A 7,424-nucleotide genomic window follows, 5' to 3' on the forward strand; every position below is an offset into this window, starting at 1 on the left:
AAATGAAAATACATGCCCTCCGTAAAGACTGATGTTGATTTCTCAACAGCAACAATGGTTATCAAATAACAGAGGAAAATAATCTTCAAAGTCCCGAGAGAAAATACCCATCAAGCTAAAATCGTGTGCTAGTAAAAACTGTCTTCCAAGAATGAGAGCAACATAAAAAAATATTTTTTTTCCCGATACACTGAGGGAGTTTAGCTTCAACTGATCCTTATCAAGAACTTATATTGTCCTTCGTGGGGAGAAAAATGACCCCTTTCAAATTAAAAAATGTTTAGCATATGAAAGAGAGAAGGGATTTCCTTAACTAAGTAAAGGGTCTATCGAAACCCCCACTGCCTGCCACCTTGTTCTTAGTGGTGATATATTAACAACATTCTCTTGAAAATGAGGACCCAGATAAGGAAGCTGCCACAACAGCTGTCCATAGGAAGCCAAGCTTGAGATGGAGGGTGGCGCACAAAAGGCCAGCGAGGGCGTGTCACAGCAATCAACATCTGCAGAGGGGTGAAGAAGGATGCTGGCTTGGGTACCAGAACGTGAGCTTGGAAACAGTTCCAGTGAAGGCCCCAGCCAAATTCACAGGGAGTTCTGGAACCTGGATGACCCGTCCGAACGGTACTAAACCAGGTTGCTGAAGGCACAGGATCTAATCCTGGTGCTGATGGCCACCATCTTGCCACTGCGAAGGGATGATTGCCTAAGAACAGAGCAAAAGCAGAAACGATGGAGGGAGAAGGACAATTGCCTGATCACGTGACAGGGGTGGGGGTGGGGGTGGGGGAGCCCTTCAGTGCTGGACTTGGAGAGGCACTGCAGTGTGGTGGAGGAAGTTGGGCATGGCTCGGTTTCCCCTTACTGCACTCTCACTGTAGGACCCTAGAAAGCTTAATTAACATCTGGGCCTCACTTTTTTTCATCAGTAAAATGGAAATTAATAATAGTAAATATCTGATAGGTTGCCAAGATTAAATGTGGTAACAGTGATTGACACACAGGGAGTACTCAATAAATATCATATACTATCCTTTCTATTAGCATTCTTCAACACCTCCCTTTCCACTTTCTGGTACTCTGCCACTTGCCCTACTTTTTTTTTCTCTGTATAAAATTATTTATCCCCATCTACTGGCAAAGAAGGAGAGGAAGAGATTGAGATTATTGATCTAGTCTCCAGGACAAATAAAAGCAATTTAAGACTGAAACAAGACAAGAAAAAGTAGTTTCTTGCCAAGGAAGAGGCTAGCAATGACTGCTTCACAGATGCCAGCCCTGTGGGCTCTCTTTGATGCTGTCTGCCAAGCCTTCTTCAGCCTAATCTGATTGCTCTGACCCCAGAGGAAGTTGGAGGAGGTTAACAGAAGACACCCCATGGCCCTTGTAGTTGAGTGGACCCCTAATGATAGTCAAGTCAGATGTGTCCAAATACACTCCAGGTTACTCAAAATCTAGTGTGTCATGAGGAAGCCAGAGCTTTGGGATTTTCCAAAGGGGAATAAGAATTCTAGAATAAAAAACAAACAAACAAAAAAACCCACAGAGAATGCTTGAACGGAGGGGTCCAAAAAATTCTCTTTTTACTATCAGCACCCAAATTAGGAAACATGCCCAAGGTCCCTTATCTAGATTAATACAAACACTTTCTTAGTACTTTTCTCAGCTGGAATCAGGAGGGAATTTGAGCCCAGGATGGCAAGTATTGATAGATTTCAGCTAACATGCCAACTTCAATAAGTTGTGGGTGTTTGGAGCAGCAGTATGTTAAAAAATATTCCCAGTCTAGTTTTACTTTTTATTTTTTTATTTTTTTACAGGGACAGAGAGAGAGAGAGAGTCAGAGAGAGGGATAGACAGGGACAGACAGGAACAGAGAGAGATGAGAAACATCAATCATCAGTTTTTCGTTGCAACACCTTAGTTCATTGATTGCTTTCTCATATGTGCCTTGACCGCGGGCCTTCAGCAGACCGAGTAACCCCTTGCTCAAGCCAGCGACCTTGGATCCAAGCAGGTGAGCTTTTTTGCTCAAACCAGATGAGCCTGTGCTCAAGCTGGTGACCTTGGGGATCTTGAACCTGGGTCTTCCGCATCCCAGTCCGACCGACGCTCTATCCACTGCGCCACCGCCTGGTCAGGCCTAGTCTAGTTTTAGAAGAAAATAGTGCTATAATCAATTAGCAATGTCTGTCATTGACAATAGTCAGGAGTGAAAGGCCTGTCTGCTACAAATCTGTTGACCTTGAATAACAAAGAGGTTGCAGCAGGGATGGGGTGGGATGATCCAAAGTTAGGTTGCCTATTATACTCTTCTTCTTCCTATACTGGCCCTGTGTTTTTATTTATCCTATTGTGTATTCTGTTTTGCATGTGGTTAGAATGTCTGGGAATCATCACTGTGGACTCCCCATCCTACCTGAGTTAGAAAGATAAATTGCAACATCAGGGCCTGGGCCAGCCAGATAACAGCTTTTTGTTTGTTCCTCCCCTTGCAGAGGGGTGATCCCTTGGCCAAACAGGCACCGACCTGATCCAAAGACCAGCTTGCTGCAGGAGCCTATCGTTGCCTTTTCTTTGATTTCTTTGAGGTGAAGACACCATACATAGATTCTGGAACACAGAAGAGGTTTCTGGGATCAGCTGGTGCGGTCTAATTTTACAGATGAGAAATTTGAGGCCCAGAGGAGGGAAGTGGCTTGTCTGACATTACAGAGGGAGCTGCAGGCTGCCAGTCTTCCCACAACACCACAGTGTTTGCTTTATTCCTTCTCCAGCTTCATCGCCCCAGTTATAATACTCAAACTTCCCATGCAGGAAAATTTCAACAAATAACAAATAAATTAATGGCCATGTGGCATACTGCAACCTCAGCAGAAAGGAGGCAACATAAATACAAAGTGAAAATGACTAGCTTATGTCTCACAGACATGTAACAGAAAGTGACAGAAGCTTGAAATGTTGGTGATAGTATTATTCTGTTCTATTCTGTCCTATTCTGTCCTATTCTGTTCTGTTCTATTCTATTCTATTCTATTCTATTCTATTCTATTCTATTCTATTCTATTCTATTCTATTCTAGTGTCGGCATTTCCTAAGGCACATTAGCAGTCACATTAGACGTCTTTTCTTAAGTACCAGAATGGAATATATTCTTTTATTTGTAATACCTTCTAAAGATACTATATGAATATAGGTCATTGTGCATTTTGATAATTTGGAAAGTTCTGATAGTTTTGCATTTGAACAAAAATGTACTGAGCCCTTCTCTGGACAAGTTATGTTGCTGGATGTGTATAAGACAAAGAGGATAAAGCACCATCCCCGCTTCACAAAGCTCACGGTCTGGTTGGGGAGACAAATAGACAAAAAGAAAAAAAAGGTAAAAGTATGATGTTCTATAAATGAAATTATAAATGTGTATGCAAGATTCAGTGATTACACAGAGGTGGGAGTGATTAACTTTGGAAGGTGGCAGGACATTTTTTGCAGAAATAACATCTGAGTTAGGCTTTGAAGAATAAAGAGGAGTTCTTTAGTAGCTCGTGTGCATGGATCCATTTGATAAACTCAGTAGCACACCCAGTGCATGCCAGTCACTCTGTTAGGTACTGAAGGTTGAAATTAATACTTAAGATAGAGTCCCTGACCTCTCATATATCATAAACTAACCAAGAGGTAAATATATAAACAAAAAAATTATATTACATTGTGTTACGGACAATAGTCATTCAGTGAACCCAGGTCAGACCTAAGAAAGGCCATGTTGAGGAGTGGACTTGGTGGGGCACTTTTCCTCTGTGTTTATTATAATACTCCTTTTTAACAAGTACTTCTGAGCCATCCTGAGGTCATTAGAATATCAGTAAGACAGTGACTATTTACAAGGGAACCGATGAGAAGAAAACTATAAAGAACTGATGGAAATCGAGCTGTTAGCATTCATTTAATAAAAATTACTGAGTACCTACCAGATGCTAGGCACCATATTGATATATGGGCATACAAGAAAGAGAAATACCACGTGGTCATAAAATCAAGTGGTTAGTGGCAAAGTTGATGGAGCCAGCCTGCCTGGGTTCAAATCCCAATTTTCCAACTGACGAGCTATAAGATCTTGGACTGGTTGTTCAACCTCTCCATACTTCAGTTTTCACATCTGCAAAATGTAGATGACAAATAAGTCTGGTTGTTGTGGTATTAAAAACAATAAAACAGGCAAAAGGTTTAATTAACCCAATCCCTGGCACATGGTAAGTGCTCAATAAAAGTGTTCCCAATGGAAAAAACAGATGATGATGATGATGATGATGATGATGATAAACAGATGCTGAACTTTAAGAGCCTTGGAATGAGTTTGGACTTCACCCTCCAGGTAATAGGAAGCTCTAAGATTAAAAAACAATTTTTTTAATTACAGTTGACATTCAATATTATTTTGTATTAGTTTCAGGTGTATATCATAGTGGTTAGCCAATCATATGCTTTACAGAGTGGTACCCAATGTTTGCAGTACCCAACGGGTACCATGCCTAGTTATTATAATATTAATGACTATATTTCCTACACTGTACTTTACATCCCCATTTTGCAACTCCAGTCTGTACTTCTCAATCCTGCCACCTTCTTCATTCAGCCCTCCAACCTCCTTCTACTCGGGTAACAATCAGTCTGTTCTATGTATTGGTGAGTCTGTTTCTGTTTTGTTTTTGTTGTTTTTTATATTGTTCGTTAGATCCCACAAACAAGTGAAATCATGTGGTATTTGTTTTTTTCTAACTGACTTAACACAATAATAACCTCTAGTCCATCCATGCTGTCACAAATGGTAAGATTTTATTCTTTTTAGTGGCCAAGTAATATTTCATTGTATATAGCTGAAAGATTTTAATCAAAGCAGTGACATGATCAGATTCAATTTTTTAAATATTTTTATTTAAAAAACTTTAAACATCCTGACCAGGTGGTGGCACAGTGGATAGAGTTTTGGACTGGGATGTGGAGGACCCAGGTTCGAGATCCCCAAGGTTGTCAGCTTGAGTGAGAGCTCATCCGGTTTGAGCAAGGCTCACCAGCTTGAGCCCAGGGTTGCTGGCTCGAGCAAGGGGTCACTTAGTCTGCTGTAGTCCCCCAGTCAAGGCACATATAAGAAATCAATCAATGAACAACTAAGGAACCGCAACGAAGAATTGATGTTTCTCATCTCTCTCCCTTCCTGTCCCTCTCTCTGACTCTCTGTCTCTCCCACAAGAAAAAAAAAACAAAACTTTAAACATACATGAAGCAAAGAAAAACACTTTCATATACATAACACTCAGATTTTCAGTTATTTAGATTTGCCACAATTTGCTTTATCTGCCAGTTTTTTTCTTTGCTTTCTTTAAAATAATGTATTCCTAACTCAACTTGTCTATTTTCTGTCATTTCTACAAAGATCTCTGCTTCCCTTTCATGGGTCCCAGGTTTACTCATTGTCCCTGGGATATTATGCTTCTAGCTTTTTAGAGGACAGTTAGGAAATAAGTATTTTTGAAAAAGAATCGTGAGTTCATACTGATATTTGCAATTCAATTTGAGGGCATATGCTAAGTAAGGTAAGTCAGACAGAGAAAGACAAATACTGTATGATCTCACTTGTCTGTGGAGCCCAAAAAGCTGAACTTATAAACACAGAGAGTAGGATGGTGCTTACCAGTGGCTGGGGGTGGGGGAATTGGGAGATATTGTTTAAGGCTACAAATTTGCAACTAGTACATAAGTAAGTTCTTGAGATATAATGCACAGCATAGTGATTACAGTCAATGAAACTGTATTATAAACTTCTAAGTTGCTAAGAGACTAGATCTTTATTGTTCTCAACACAAAAAGAAATTATAATTATGTGCCATGATAAAGGTGTTAGCTAACAGTACGGTGGTAGTCATACTGCATTATGTAAATGCATCAAATAACACATTGTATGCCTCAAACTTGTACAATATGTCAGTTATATTTCAATTTTTAAAAAAATCAAGGTCTTTATTAACTTCTAATATAATAGTTGTATTTTATTTTGCTGAAAAATCTTTGTCTCAACAACATTAACGATTCCTTATTTGCTTTATCCTACAATATATACTATTTCCAAAACAAAATCAACAATATTGCTATAATTCATACTATATTTATAATATACTTACATAAATGATATATTTATATAACTTAGAAACATGCTATATTTATAATATAACATATCTTTATTATACTAACATTATATTTACAACATAAAAAATTGTCATTTTATAAATCAAAAATGATCAAATATAGGCAACTTCATATGTTCTAACCTAATACTAACAGTATGATTACTGAATGAAGTCTAATATTTATTTGCAATTTTTGGGGGGGGGGTTCTTAAAATATATTCCACCAGAATATAAAGTCAAAGTCCTTTTGATGAAAGTTATTCAAAATAATTATTTTCTTGGTGTAGTTAATGTTACCAATTTGAGGAACAATTTTTTAAAATAAATATATTGGGATAACATTGGTCAATAATATTGTGTAAGTTTCAGGTGTACAATTCTATAAAAAAAATGGAACGAACTTGGATCTTATCCTTGTGCAAGGACCATGCTTACCATTTCTGTATTGTTCCAATTTTAGTGTATACCAAAGTGAGCACCAGTTGTATAAGGTTGTTTTTTTTTATTATTTCAACTTGGTTTCAACTTTTAGAGCTCTCTTACTTAGTTTTACTTTTATGTCATGTTATATTTTTATTCCAAAGTCAAGATTCCTAAGAGGACATATTCAGAGAAGTTTTGCTGCAAAGTATGTCCTCCATTGTACACTTCCTCCCCTATTATTTTTACTGGATTTATGGTTTATCTTCCCAGAGTTTCCGTTAGCAAATATAAGCAAATAGTCTGCACATGTGTGTGTCTGTGGTTTCCCCTTCCTTACGTAAATGTCATGTACACTGCTCTGCATCGCACTTTTTTCTCATGGAGTTTCAGATTTGCATTTTGAACAAGCCGGTCATCTTCCATAGGGCGAGAAGATTGGAAATAGATATTTCTGCCGGAAGTGGGGAGGCCACTGCAGTTGTCTAAACAAGGATGCTGGTGGTGGCTAGAATGAGGATCGTGGCTGTCGGGATGGAGAGAAATGGACAAATTTGAGATGAGTTTTAGAGTTTAAAGTGACAGAAGTTGGAGATTGTTTTGATGTAGGGGGTACCCACAGCTTTGGGAAAAAAAATCCAGGCTGTCTCCAGTCATATTTATATTCCCAGTGGGAGGAAATTTTTTATGGGATAGAAGACTAAACCATGTCCGCACTATTTAATCTGTTATAGGAAATTTCAAACATTCATAAACTAGAAGACTATAGATGAACCCCCAGCATACATACTCATCACAGAGGTTCCTCAATTATCAACC

At 38.6% G+C, this 7,424-nt stretch overlaps 1 pseudogene; it reads right to left on the reverse strand.

Annotated features, from left to right (window-relative positions):
• Positions 1 to 6,569: 6,569 nt before the first annotated feature.
• LOC136337028 (U6 spliceosomal RNA) lies at positions 6,570 to 6,668 on the reverse strand (annotated as a pseudogene).
• Positions 6,669 to 7,424: the final 756 nt, after the last annotated feature.

Source organism: Saccopteryx bilineata, chromosome 4, assembly GCF_036850765.1.
Source record: "Saccopteryx bilineata isolate mSacBil1 chromosome 4, mSacBil1_pri_phased_curated, whole genome shotgun sequence".
Classification (NCBI taxonomy): domain Eukaryota; kingdom Metazoa; phylum Chordata; class Mammalia; order Chiroptera; family Emballonuridae; genus Saccopteryx; species Saccopteryx bilineata.